At 36.5% G+C, this 14,800-nt stretch overlaps 1 protein-coding gene and 1 long non-coding RNA gene across 2 annotated transcripts in view; both read left to right on the top strand.

Moving 5' to 3' along the window:
* LOC110382612 (alpha-2Db adrenergic receptor) overlaps positions 1 to 14,800 on the top strand; it is a 418,397-nt gene that overhangs the window by 298,344 nt on the left and 105,253 nt on the right. The gene's annotated exons all lie outside the window — the stretch shown is intronic.
* Positions 9,525 to 14,740, top strand: LOC126055385 (uncharacterized). The gene is made up of 3 exons (XR_007511418.2): positions 9,525 to 12,038; positions 12,909 to 13,024; positions 14,154 to 14,740. It is a non-coding gene; the product is annotated as an uncharacterized LOC126055385 (long non-coding RNA).

Below are 14,800 nucleotides of genomic sequence, written 5' to 3'. Positions count from 1 at the left end.
GCATGTATCCTATCTTCCTGATGGCATCTCCACTCATTATTCCTTCCTCCATGATCCATCAGACGCCATGTTGAAAAAAATCCAATGTTACCAATCGAAAATTATCAATTCTTTATTCAAAAAAATATTCCGAAGTGTGAATTTCAATGTAAACTGGTGGACGAAGTTTTTTTTTTAATCTTCGACAGGCAAAGGAACCTTTTGTAAACGCACCCCCGAATAGATTTTGATTTGTACTTTTTAACGAAACAATATTGGCAGGTGAGAGGTTTTTTTTTCCTTTTTTCTTTGTTAATTTTTACTTATTTCCTTTCTTTTTGGGGATGATTGAATCTTTGTTTCTTGGCAGAATTGATTTTCTTACGGATAGTACTTAGATATGACTTATGAACAGTTGAAAACTACTGACTGGATTTTGGTGAAACTTCATCAGCATCAGAATAAGACTAAGACATCTTATCATCTTGGAGTAAGAAGTAATTTCCTCGCAACACAGGCAAAACCACGGAAAAATACTAGTTTCACATAAAAATCACACAGCCAATAAGTTATTTAACCCCAACTATACAAACCCACTTAACAGAACGATAAAAAACTCTTTAAATTAACTCATTGCTTAACCGCCTGAGATAAACCCTTGGTAACTAGTTGTGAACACGCGAAGGGTTCAAACCAACCCCATGGGGGCTTCCCCCATAATATAATCAAACTCGAGCAGAAATAAACTTTATATTAATGAATGTATTCAAAGTTTTGATAAAGTTTAATTGCATGGGTGAAGGCAAATATGCGAGTATTGCAGATTGAAGTGGGTTCGATTCCTAGTGGGGTTAATCGTGTGGGTGTATTTTTAGTTTGTAGGGGAAATAGATTGATGATACTTCTGATTTCTATGTAATATTGTGATGGTTTTTGCTTTAATGCTTCTTTAATTGGTATTCCATGAAATTCATTACCTAAATAAACATGTATAAGTAACTTTATCTGTCCATCAAAACTAATGAAATCACATACATAGATAACTGGTTATTGGGGTAGTTTCCTCGGTACGGGGATGGAACCGAGAAGAAAACTAGTTTTAATTTAAGCCTTACACGAAAACATGACATGAAAAATTACGTAGCCATCAGTAAAAATTGATCTTTAAAATACCTAATGTTTTTGTGTTATACTTACCTATATTTGATTTCTGAAGTCAAAGAAAACTTAGTCACTTGTTATTTCTTACATAATATGATAATAAGTTAAGGTAAATGTTAAATCTTACTATAAAATGAAACAGTACACATGTGTACTCATATGCATAATAATATAAACTAATTTTAGACCCCGGCGTTGCTCGTGTATGCATTTTGGTGGTAGTTAAACTAATTCGTGAACTTTAGTTAGCTAACTTAGAATAGAATTTGTTTACTGTTTAGTTATGGTCAAGTTACTCCATATTTATATTTATTTACTTTACATTTAAATAAATGAAAGTTTTTTTAGTGTCGCATTGCCGATGTATTCAGGTAGTCTCCTTTTTACATGTCCGTACCATCGCAGCCGTTCAAACTTCTGAATGAATTTTCAATTTAAAATACCTATGTGTATGTGACCCATGAATTAGTAAAATCTTAGCTCCTCATAATAAAGCATTCAAACAAACTTACAAACTTTACTTTTACAATATTAGTAGGTATATATATACCTACCTACATGTCTGCCTACCTCCATAGTGTTCTCTCACCAGAGAGAAGTGGTTGGCTCATTAGGAGTGAAGCATCAACTGTGCTTGTTCCTAGTGTTTGTTACTTCTGAAGCCGTTGCCAGCTTGGATTAAACGCTGGGCATGGATGGGGATCCCTGGGAACTGTGTTGGTTAAGATTTTGTGCGTGGTTGAATGTTGTTTATTTGGACACTGTAAGAGATAGATTATGGAATCAGGTTTCACTTTGCGGTTCAATAAATCCATAACTTTTGTAACATTAATTTTATGGGAATATTTCAGACTATTTTTATTATTTACTTGTGTCTATGAAATGAAATGTGATGAGTTTGTTTTTATGAGAATTTATGCGAACTGTAAACCACGTAGTTGCTAATAATAATTATAAAATTTTAAATAAGTATTATCTAATATGGCATGGGTTTCATCAAGAAAAGTGTACTTTTTCCACGACCCAGACAAAAAGTCTCCAGAATTCTTCTTATCTCCATGTCAATCATCTTATCAACCCTTTTAGAACGAAAGTGAAATGAATACTTCCCCATGTCATTTAAACTGAATCCACAACCAAAACCGCATTTCTTTTAAACCAGCGATAATAATTAATCAAAGTCAAAGTACCCAAAAAAACTACTTTTCCTCAACCCCTCGAAACACATCTCACTGAAAACTGATTCCTTGAAACAATGACACCTGAAATTCAGATTATAAATCATATTATAACAAAAGGATATCTTCAGGACGCCTCGTTAGGGTACGTGAGGGGGGGCGAAGGGTGGGACGAGGGTGGGGCGAGGTGGGGCGAAAAGGGGGTTAACTTGAGATAACATGGCAGGTGCTGCTAAAGTTGGTGACAAATTACACCAGCGATGTGGAGGATAGTTAGAATTATGTTTTGATGTAATGTTCGTGGAGATTTCGAGTGGAAAAATGAAATTTTAAATTCGGTTTTGTGGGTTAAGTCACTTTTGAGGGTTGAGTCTCTTTTGTTTCTGAGTCAAAGTAATCGCGTATGAACAGGGTATTTCCGCATGAAGGTTTTAACGTTGTGGTAGATTTAATTTATGGTAGAAAGTGACTTTTATTAATGAGCTTATACATGTTGGTCTATTGGTTAAATTACGCCCTTAAAAGTACAATATTTTTTCAGATCTGACAAGTACTAATGTATCTACTTTCTATATACGTGTTTCATTACTTTCAATGTGTTTATTTCCCTTAGAATTAATGACTAATGGTTCTAAATCGTCAATCCACCTTGAGCACGTGTTTTGATTAACACTCATTCCTTTTCTGTATTCTAACATACAAATGGGTTTATGCCAGAGTATAAGTAGACTCTGAAAAGTGCCTGATAGTGAAATCCAATAACAATAACAAATTACCTACTTGATCACAGTAGAACTTAGATCACCATGCGACATAGTTATTGGACTAACCCTTGATCTGCATCATCATCAAAGTTGTCAAAATCATATTATGCACTTAAATCAGTCACAGATACAATTGTGCATAGAAAATATCAATACAGCTCTTATTTATAAGATGCAAAACAAACTTCAAAGTATTCAAATGCGTCCATAAATTAACTTCAACTATGCAAAACAAAGTGAAGTTGCAAACAAAATCAACATTTCCAATATTGATCTACAATTTAGAGCACACTGCAAACTTTTAGTCGGCCGATAGTTGGTTTGGGCTCATAAATCAGTATGAAGATGAACGGTAGTACGCACATTACAAAGATCAGGTAAGTATTTAGCCGGTATCAGACCGACTGAAAACTTTGATTGGAATCAAGATTTTCTTTAAAATAAATATTTTGTATACCTACTGTTGGCCGACTGTTTAGTCTGCAGTGTGCTTTTAAAACATTTCAGTTGAGTTTTCAGGGGGTTTCAAATAATCAAAATGGGCCTCCTAAACGCCAAGCTCGATATTTGTGCAAAAGTTTATATTTAATATAATACTTTCGAAATGCAATTAGCGTAGTCGTAATTCTGCATGTTTATTTTCAAGTTTATTTCAATAAGCTTTTGAGTTTTGTTTTTGGTGCAAGTTGTGGGATGTAGCGTTTTGGCAAAAGGTAACAACAAATAGGGAATTAAAGACTGTATTCCAAAAAAAATAACATACCTCTGCTTTATTATAGAAAACACTATCCCTGCCTCAGGGTTGTATGTTATGTTGTCAGTTTTGCACCTATGTTTAAGATATATAGTCGTGATTGTTTACTGTCTCATCGGACTACGAGGAATGAAAATATTTAGGAAATAGGACAACTGTACGAGTATGCCCAAATGCTTGTGCAATATAATACTAACTGATATCTATCGAGAACAGTCCGGGAAAATCAACCTGAACGTCATTATGACTATTTATTTGTTTATTAACACATGTTTTTATTTAATAATTATAAAAATATAACAAATCGCTACCACTTATAACTTACCCCACTCCCCAAATCGCGCATCAACCAAGCGTAACGAATACTTGGCGACGTTTGTTAATGAGTGAAGTTTTTAGCGAACGCGAACATACCCCCAGTTGCCAGGGTTAATAGCGGCCCCCCGTCACTCGCTAATCGTTGCTACGAGGCTTACAGGCCTCACAGGCCTCGTGTCTGAGTGGAAATATGGATGGTGTTATTTTAGGGTTATCTCGCGGTATTGAGAGGTGAAATTAATGTTTTGAAGATAAGTTATTAAAGGGTTGTTTTTGTAAGTTATTGTATGAGTAAGGCGTCTATTTATATTATATATACGTTGTATTTGTCGTCAGAAAGGAAAGTAATTAGATAGTTTACGTGATTTGTTATAATATATGCAGTTCACACCTTCCGGTTCCATCATCAGATCAGTTTGACAGTGCCATATTATTGTATTGACTCCAGAACTACATACAATTGCCAATTCTCACGACACTATGATCATCAGAAGATGGTTAAATTAGTTACCTATTAGATTCCATTACATAGTTACATATACCTAATATCGGTCGACCTGATAAAAGCTTATTAAAAACGGAGTGCTGTGTTTATTCAAATACTTTACAACGAGAACTGTAACTGTCTCTATTTGAGAAATTGTATAAAAATAACAGTGAATACGTTGCAATAAAATAAAAAGTAACAGTCGCTCTTATGTTCTAGGAAACGTTACAAATATTAACAGACACAAATCAACGCGAATTCCCCAATATTGTGAGCACTGCAGTATGGATCGGACAAGCTATGCCTTTCAAAAAATAATACTGACGCTCAGCTTTTGTAGTCAAATAATTAGTAAATGTAAGTAAATAAAATTATTGCTAAGGGCATTTTGAAATCATATTTTCTTTTCTTTTTGTCACCAAAAGTTTGCTGAATATATACTATTTTTTTGCAAATAAATAATGTCTTGCTTAACCAGTTACTAACACATTTTTGCAAAATTTAATACTATGTGTCTGTTTATACTTTTTTTTGTCGTTTCATTAAGCTTCATACACATAACAAAATATTCCTACATCATCTAATCAAAGTACCTAAGTTCCGTACAACTGCAATTCTTCACATACAGTGCAAATTAAATAACTCCACATAACGCTGGTCTCATACATACGCCAACGTGACTCCGATACACTGCGGCACAATATTTGTGGTACATACATATAAAAGTTTTCATTTCGTGACAGTAACAAGTTTATTTTCCATTTTTCCACAAACAGTGGGTAGAAAGGCGTAAAACTAACAGTAGGTACAAACTTTTGTGTTAAATATTGAGACATATATAACCTGACGACGGGAAATAGGAAGTATGATAGTTTCCTATGGTATACTAGGGTAAAATTTTTTATTAAAAATGACCCACTGTTTAGTATGCGGATTTTTGGACAACTCGAGCTAAAATGCCAGCTATGTAAGATGGTTTTAATAACATGTTAATAATAGCGGATTTTTACTCATTTTTCTGATAACTATCGGTTTAAATTATGAAACGAGAAATTAAGCGATAAGTTTCTGATGCGTCACGCTGAAAAAAATGGCGCCGAAAATGCGCTGGTGTAAAATACGTTGCTAGTAATGAAGCGACTAACTATGCCTATAACACAATAATGCTTTGTAAATATGACTGAAAAATTTCTGTGTACCTAAATACAGTTAGGTACACACTGACCATAATAATAAAAAAAAACAATACCAACATCTAAAACCCAGTTGATTGATCAAAAACTTCTACACAGACACCCTAATTCCCTTCTGAAAACAAGAAGAAGCTAGTTCTAATCAAAGTTTGCTCGTAACTCAATTTGCAGCTGAGATTCTCTCAATCCTCTTGCATCGAACAAACAATGATGCTGTAGAGAAATCTAGAAATTTTTCGAAAAATAAAAGTTTATTTTTCAACGATTGGATTAACCTCTGGAGTAATGTTGGTGATTTCCTGAGGGTTTGAGTTGTTAAACTGTGAGGTTGCTTGGTTTATTGTTGCATGATAGTTCCTTGTGGGGTTTCGTTAATCCTTGTACTGAAGTCATCTATGATCTTTAAAAATATGTTTGTTGATACTAATGTATGTTGAAAATGTAGATGAAATCGTATATAGTCAGTCAAAAATATTTATTTCCATCCAGCTTAACGTTGCAGTCAGCCTTTTGGGCACTATTCCTAGCCACCCTTGGGTTGACAGAGGTGCATAATGTGTTTTTTATGTAATTTTTCTTGTTCATTTTTATTTCTAAAATTCATACGACGAAGTGATTGAATTATTAATTTCGAAAAGCGAACACATAGACACAACAGAAAAACTTTTCCTTAGAAAAATTGAATCACAACTTTTTGGTTAGATACTTAACATATTTCAGTTATCGATAGTTATCCAAAAGCAAATTCTCAATTTCCTCTTAACGCACAACCACCATTCACACACAATCAATTAAAAAGTATTAAAAAGAATATCCATCGTTAATCAGCAGAAATGAAACTACAGATAAGATTACAAATTCAACAAGCATATTGAAAATAAACCTAGGAACGAACAGACGTAATATTTCACCAACTTACAAAGACAGACTTTAACTACCTACTAAACCTTTCTATAAAACGAAGCGACTACAAGGTCACGAAAGCTATTTAATAAGCTAAAACTTCAGTAAAACACATTAAAGGGATCAAAATAACTGAAAGATTAGATGTCACGGATAAAGATTTCTGAACTGTGATTATATATAAAGTTTCTTATTTCTAAACGGCTTTATTTCTAAGTAGGTCTTTTTGAATAATTAGGTGAACTTAAGGGTGGGTTAAGATAGTTGTAATATTGTGTCTTAATGTGGAAGTTTCTGATGACAAATAATAAATACCTAATCGTTTACAGATGATTCATTATGAGTAAAATTAGTAATTAATATACTTTTGCAACTACTCTGTGTCTATTTTTGTCGAATCTTTAAAACAACATTAGTACTAAAGCGGTTAATGATTGAATTAACCAAAAGATGGTATGTAGTCTGAGAAAAGATAGGATACTTTTTACCCAGTTGCCGGAAGTGGTTCTTCCGGGATGTAGGTGCAACCGTGGGGCACATTTATTAGTGAAACACTTCTTGTCGTGTAGTATCTAGCAGGCGTGCAATATTGCGATATTCTTTTCAAAATAGTTAGTACTACCAAAAAAGAAATACAGTCAAATCACCCATCCAAGTACATAGGTACCACAAATATAATCCAATCTTAAATATCCATACATCTAAATACTTATTACTTAGAAACTAATATTTTTTGGACCACAGTTTCACTAAAAAGGTAGTTTTAAACATCAGGAACATATCGAATCGTATTTAGATTAAATACTTTGCCCAAATCCTTGCTCCAGTATGATTTCCCTAAGGAGACAGGCGGTAGTATTTACAAATGAATTTTGGCGTTCATCTACTAAAATTATTCTTTAGTTACCTGTAGTAAAATGTACGGGAGTTTTGTTTATATTGAAGTCTTTCTATAATCTAACTTAACTAATATTATTAAGATGAAAAGTGTTTTTATTTGTATATAAAGTAAGGCTCCAAAATTACTGAATTGATTTGAAGAACTCTTTTGGGTAGCTACGCTATCGACGGAGGACAATGGCTAACGGTTACTGAAAAAAGTTGCACCGGGACTTGTATGAAAATGGAAAAACAGCCAGTAAGAAGTATGTTTACAATCCTTGCATTTTTAGTCTATTGTTTGATGCCCACTGACGCAAAATTAGGTCTCGCGTATACATTTCACCCTCACTCAAACTATACTTATTTGTAACCCGGTCACCCATCAAACTACCGACAGCAACAACCTTAACTTAACTTCATCCATTTAACTACTCAACTACACATCCTATTCAAAAACAGCCTCCTAAACAAGAAAACCAACACACCTAAAACCCGCAACTCATTCAAAACAGGAACACGATATTCTAATTTCTAAGTGAAGTCTAAACCGCTATACATTTATATACGAGCACACACACACACACACAGACAAACACGTCTTCATACAATGCGCTGGTGTCGGCTCCTTTGACTAAATGAACCATCCTTTGAGTATCTGCCGCTGCAGTATTCAGTTCGCTAGTTAAGCTGAACACAAATACTTGAGTGTGTCGGCTTAAATACCAGATATGTGTAGGTTCGGAGAAGGTGTGAGGTATGAGCGATAAGCGGGAGACTTGTTAAGCCTAATCCTTAGTTATAAAGGGGAAGGTTTGTATGTATGGATGTATGTGTGTTTGTTTGTCTTTTGAGTTAAAACTATTGGATGGATTTTGATGAAACTTGTCAGTAATATAGCTTATATTTATATCAGAATAACATATAGGGTACTCTTTATTCGAGTACTTGAAGTAGTTCCTATGGGACGCGGATAAAATCGTTAGCAGAGATAGTTATTTATAACTCATCAAAATGTAAATAAAAGTTTATTATTTCTATTAGTTTATTTACTGAAATTATACTAAGTACTTAAAACAGTGTGTAATTTTTGTTTTGTTGGAATTATATTTTAAAGACCTCTTTCTTGATAGATAGTTGCAACAGAACTGACTATCTCAAAAATAGAGGGCAGTTTTACTTAGGACTCTATCTTGTGTAACATTGTGTAATTAAAATATTAATGATCCTATAAACTCAACGGTTCTGGGTTACTCTTTCAAAAGAATCTATCGATTTTCCGACGATCAAACTATTTACACAAAAAAGTATTATACATGTACTTATCTACAAGTTCATAACTTGTACCACACACAAACTGCACCGAGAGCTATGCCGTACACACTAAGATACTCCAGAAATTGCAATAGCCCGCATATTATAGAAAATATCCAAATACCCCACATTATAAACTGCAGCCAAGAACAAGTATTAGCTGCTTGTCATTCCTGATAACTTCCAAGTATTTTAATACATCGATAACAAGCTTCAAGTATTTTCTTAAGTTACTTTGTATGCTTAAGTTAAGAGTTAAGTTATTGAGATGCAACTAGGTATGTGTAGTTGTAAGATTGAAGAAGTTTATCGTTTCTTTTGTTTTTGATCGCGGCGTTATTTACTTTCATCAAACGTTATCAGTTATCGGGACGAATCTTGAGCTCTGGCCTTCACCTGCTCAGAAATAATTTATTGAGTCCTTTTTGTGGTATGAAGTGCGGCACGGGGGCTAGCTAAAGCGGTGATTTGCCCGCAGTGCATCGCGTTATAGCCGTCATTCGGGATTGGTTATTTGCTAATAAATCACTTGTGCGCAGATGTAGGTCAGAGCTCAAGATTCGTGCCGATAACTATACTACGCTTGTTGAGTCGTCCCACTCGCTTCAACCGCGTCCACGACAAGTGGGGGCGACTGTGACGTCGTGGTGCAACGGCTCGCCGCGAATGCGCCGAGTCCAGAGGTCAAAGCTTGCTTATGCGCATCGGCCGCGCGCACGCGTTCTTACTACTTTAATTCCTTTTTGCTTCATTGTACTATATTGTTATATTTACAGTCATTATACGTATTCACATGTTATACAGTCCACTCTTATTATTTACTCCACCTGCTGAGCTATCGTCGCAACATATGGTCCTTCTCCCAAGAAAAATTGAACTGGACAAAGAAGACAAAGGACTTTGGTGAACATCGACCACGTCATCGAGTGACTGAGTGATTGTTATCAAGTTTCTTCGCTGTGAACATTGTTACGTCGTGATATATCGGCACGGCTTGAGACTTTTCGGCCGTCTTAGCTGACGTCACCCAACTGACACGAGAAGAAACGGAATTATTCGTCATCATAACGGACACCAAATACACGTGTTCAGATTGTCGTCGTGCATTGAGATATCTGACCAGAATACTCCTCGGCGCAGTCATCACCAGTGGTTTGCACCGGAAAACAGTGAGCTCGTTCCAATTCCTTATTTAATCATCTCATCATCTTTCCGTCATCATAATCACATTCATTATCATCCATATCCTACATTTCATTCATTTTTTACCTCATTATAATTAAAGAACGGTGTTACATTTTTGCAAGTCATCTCCACATTATTTCATCATATTTCATCCCATTTTACCATTTATTTCAACTGTTTCATCTCTTCATTCATTCATTTCACTTTAATTTAATCATATCAATTGCAGTGTCGTTTTATATTTCAGCTAAAATCTAATATTATTTTCTTATAGCGTTAACATTACGCAGCGATTATCAGTGCACAAACGCCTTGCATTTTTAAATAGCAATACACATTCTGCTACAATTTTGCTCGTGCACTTTATCTTGCAACTCGTTGCTATTATTTTATGAGAAGTGTTTAACTTGCTGTTAGTTTATATATTTCCTTAGTGCTTTATTACAAAAATCTATCGCCTTCTCTTAAAATGTCTGACATTAAAAGCCTTATGAGGAAACGTGCTTCAATTAAAGCAAAGCTTACGCAATTCTCTTCATACTTAAACATTGCTAAGTCATGTGAACAGTTGAGCGAAGTTCAGATTGTTGAGGTTGAGTATAGACTTAATACTGTCGAAAATCTATATGATAAATACGACGTGTTACAGGCCGACATGGAAGAGATGGCGGACGACCCTAGCGAGCAATATGCGGAGCGTGAGGAGTTCGAAAAGCAGTACTACAGCTTGGTGGCTGCAGCACGTCAGCTGATCAGCAATGCTCGCAAGCAAGCTTCAGGGAATTCCATAGCCGAGGTTGATGTTTCTTGTTCTAAGCACACACACAAACATAATCCTATCCGTTTGCCTAAAATTGATCTTCCTAAGTTTTCCGGCAGCTATCATGATTGGTTAGAGTTTAGAGACACTTTCATTTCTATAATACATAATAACATAATAACGACAGCATAGATAACATAAATAAATTACATTATCTTCGTGCCTCCTTAAAGGGTAGTGCTTCCTTAATTATTGACAATCTTGACTTTAGATCTGATAACTACGACGCTGCCTGGAAGTTGCTCTGTGATAGGTACGATAATAAAAGGTTGTTAGTTAACAACCACGTTCAATCACTTTTTAATGTGCAGTCCATCAGCAAGGAATCAAGTTAGTCATTGAGACATATTGTTGACACCACAAATAAAAATTTAAGAGCGTTATCTACACTGGGTCAACCTGTTGAGTATTGGGACACACTGATCATTTATATAATGACATGTAAGCTTGACCAGGTGACAAACCGAGAGTGGGAGGAGCATAGGAATTCGTTGTCAGAACCTCCAACGTTAGCTGTATTTATTGAATTTATTAGTAACAGGGCTGATTTATTAGAAACGCTTGAGGAATCCAAGTCATTGTTTGCTAAAGTTGAAGATATACATATTATACATGTCAACAACATTAAACAAAGTAAACATTCTTCGGGTTCAAGTGAAACTTCTCGCAGTCCTTTATCATGTCCAATGTGTCAAAAAGATCACTTCATTTCTCAATGCGATAAATTCAAAAGCTTGCCTGTACAATCACGTATCAGTAAAGCTCAAACTTCCAATGTATGTTTAAATTGTCTTCGACCAGGTCATAATATTTATAAATGTAAATTGGGTCACTGTAAGTATTATCGTGAGAAGCACAATACATTGTTGCACTTTGATCGCGATACCGTTGTTCCTAATCAACCGACTAGTACTTTAGCGTCTGTCAATCACCTTTCTACATCTCGAGTTGTCTTACTTTCCACAGCGTTGGTGAATGTGTCGGATGCTGAAGGCAACATTCATACTGCACGAATTCTGCTGGATAACGGGAGTACGACTAACCTTATGTCACAGGAGTTAGCTCGTAAACTTAACATTTCCACCTATACAGTCGAGTCTAAGGTAACAGGCATTAATGATCAATCCTCTTATTGTACACAAGGTTGTTCGATTTCTTTAAAGTCAGTCAATAGTGAATATGACATCGATATTGATTGCTACGTCGTGTCCAAAATTTCATCGTGTGTACCAAATAAATACATATATTGATGTGCACAATATAAATATACCTACCAATATAGTTCTGGCTGACCCTCAGTTTTACGTTCCCTCTTCTATAGATATTCTTGTGGGTGCTGAAGTCTTCTGGAACGTTTTAGGTACTAACCGTATAGAGTTAGGTAAATCCATGCCTACTTTATTTGAATCAAAATTGGGTTGGCTGTTATCAGGAGTCGTCAAGCAATCAAATTCTTCTTCTCATTTATGTTTGCTGGCTGATACTTTGCAGACAGACTTAAACCATTTTCCTAAGCCAGACTGAATTTCAGCAAAACATACTCTCACGCGCAAAGAGCGTTCTTGTGAGGAATTATTTTTGAAGTCCACTTACCGTGACGCGGATGGACGCTTCGTAATTAGCATACCACGTAAGGAATCTCCTGACGTATTGGGTGATTCCTACAACATGGCTAAGCGCCGCTTAGCATTACCCTACATATTAAGGCTGAACTGGAGGTGCTCATCAGATATCTTTTCTTACTCCATGTCAAATGCAACTTCCAGTAACATGGCCACAATACGTAAGATTTTGTCTGTCATTGCTCAGATCTTTGATTCTATTGGCTTGGTCGTTCCTTGCATAGTGGAAGCCAAGATAATCATGCAGCAACCGTGGCTGGTAAATTGTTCCTGGGATGAGCCTGTTCCCGAACATATTCAGCATCCATGGGACAGCTTTCAAAATAGCTTACCTTTTTTAAATGATTTCAGGATGCGTCGGTGGATCACGTGTGAATCGTCGTCTTCTGTGCAGTTGCATGTGTTCACCGGCGCATCTGAAGGGGCGTATGGTGCTTGTTATCATGTCCGCAGCGTATCGCTTAGTGGTGAGATTCATCTACACCTTCTTACTGCTACAAGCTTAGCGCCGGTCAAGTCAACGACCATCCCCCGACTCGAACTTTGTGCTGCGTTGTTAAGTTCGAGATTATACGTGAAGGTACCTCAGTCACTCACACTACATATTGACGACGTCTATTTCTGGTGTGATTCCACCATGGTCTTGGGTTGGTTATCTGCCTCACCCACGCAACTTAAAAGCTTCGTTCGCCATCGTGTCTCTGAAATTCGGGAAACTGCGGAGGGTAGAACTTGGCGTTACGTTCCCCCGCAGACCTCGCTTCGCGTGGACTCAGAGCAGATAAGCTGCTGTCTTCTTCGCTATGGTTGTCGGGACCACAATTTCTTCTTCTTTTCACATCAATATCTCCAATCATAACAACAACATCATTTCTAAATTATTTACATGTTCAGATTTTAGTAAAATACAGCGCTTTACAGCACACTTATTTAAATTTATTAACATTAAAATTAAAAAACAAACAGTTTGTTCTGGTCCACTTACATCTAAAGAGTTGAATAGTGCATTATCTTAAGAATTTGCCAACAGGAGTCGTTTCCTTCGTGTTGGAGGCAGATTAAGCAATTCCTTTTATGATTTTAATATTAAACACCCTATTCTCATAGCAACTAAACATATTATTTGTAAATTCTTATTTGACATGCATCACCTACAACTTTTACATTTTTTACCTCAATTGCTTCTTACAAAACTTCGTCACCATTCACCCATCATGATAGCTGACCGTAGGGACACATGAAGTGCTTTACATGTGTGTTTGTGTGTTTAGCCACGAGGGCCGTCCATCTTGAACATACATATATCCGGCTTTTCTGGCTGCCATGAACCGCTTTATTGTTCGTCGGGGGAAGCTAAGCAACATTTTCTCATGTCTAGCATTGTCCGCGGTTAAGACAACCAAACACCATCTCAGACGCATCCTTGGCTTAACGAATTTAACTTTTGAAGAGATGGTAACATGTTTAATTCAAGTAGAAGCTATCTTAAATTCCAGGCCCTTAACTCCACTTTCCGTTGACCTTTCCGACCTTATTCCCTTGACGCCTGCCCACTTCCTTATTGGACGATCGCTCATCTTGTTGCCTCACCCACAGGTCCAGAACGCTAACGTGAACAACTTGCAGCGGTTCCGTCGCATCGAATGTTTAAAGCAACATTTCTGGTCACGCTTCTCACATTTTGTCTCTCCAACAACGAAACAAATGGCTCCGATCGTCAGGGGAACTTACAGAAGGAACCCTTGTCGTCATTAAGGATAAAAGCTCACCTCCTCTGTTATGGCTTTTAGGACGGATCGTTAAGGTGCTTCCTGGTAGAGACGGTATTGCACGAGTCGCCGACATCCGCACACGTAAGGGTGTCATTCGGCGAGCGTTCAACACAATTTGCCCGTTACCCGTCGCCACTGCTGTTGAAGACACTTCAACGGGGGGAGTATGTTGAGTCGTCCCACTCGCTTCAACCGCGTCCACGACAAGTGGGGGCGACTGTGACGTCGTGGTGCAACGGCTCGCCGCGAATGCGCCGAGTCCAGAGGTCAAAGCTTGCTTATGCGCATCGGCCGCGCGCACGCGTTCTTACTACTTTAATTCCTTTTTGCTTCATTGTACTATATTGTTATATTTACAGTCATTATACGTATTCACATGTTATACAGTCCACTCTTATTATTTACTCCACCTGCTGAGCTATCGTCGCAACAACGCTGTCAAAATATTTAATAAATAAAATATTTACGCTA

The sequence above is a fragment of the Helicoverpa armigera genome, chromosome 21 (assembly GCF_030705265.1).
Source record: "Helicoverpa armigera isolate CAAS_96S chromosome 21, ASM3070526v1, whole genome shotgun sequence".
Classification (NCBI taxonomy): domain Eukaryota; kingdom Metazoa; phylum Arthropoda; class Insecta; order Lepidoptera; family Noctuidae; genus Helicoverpa; species Helicoverpa armigera.
Note: the sequence above shows the minus strand (reverse complement) of the source record. Positions and strands in the feature narration are given on the sequence as shown.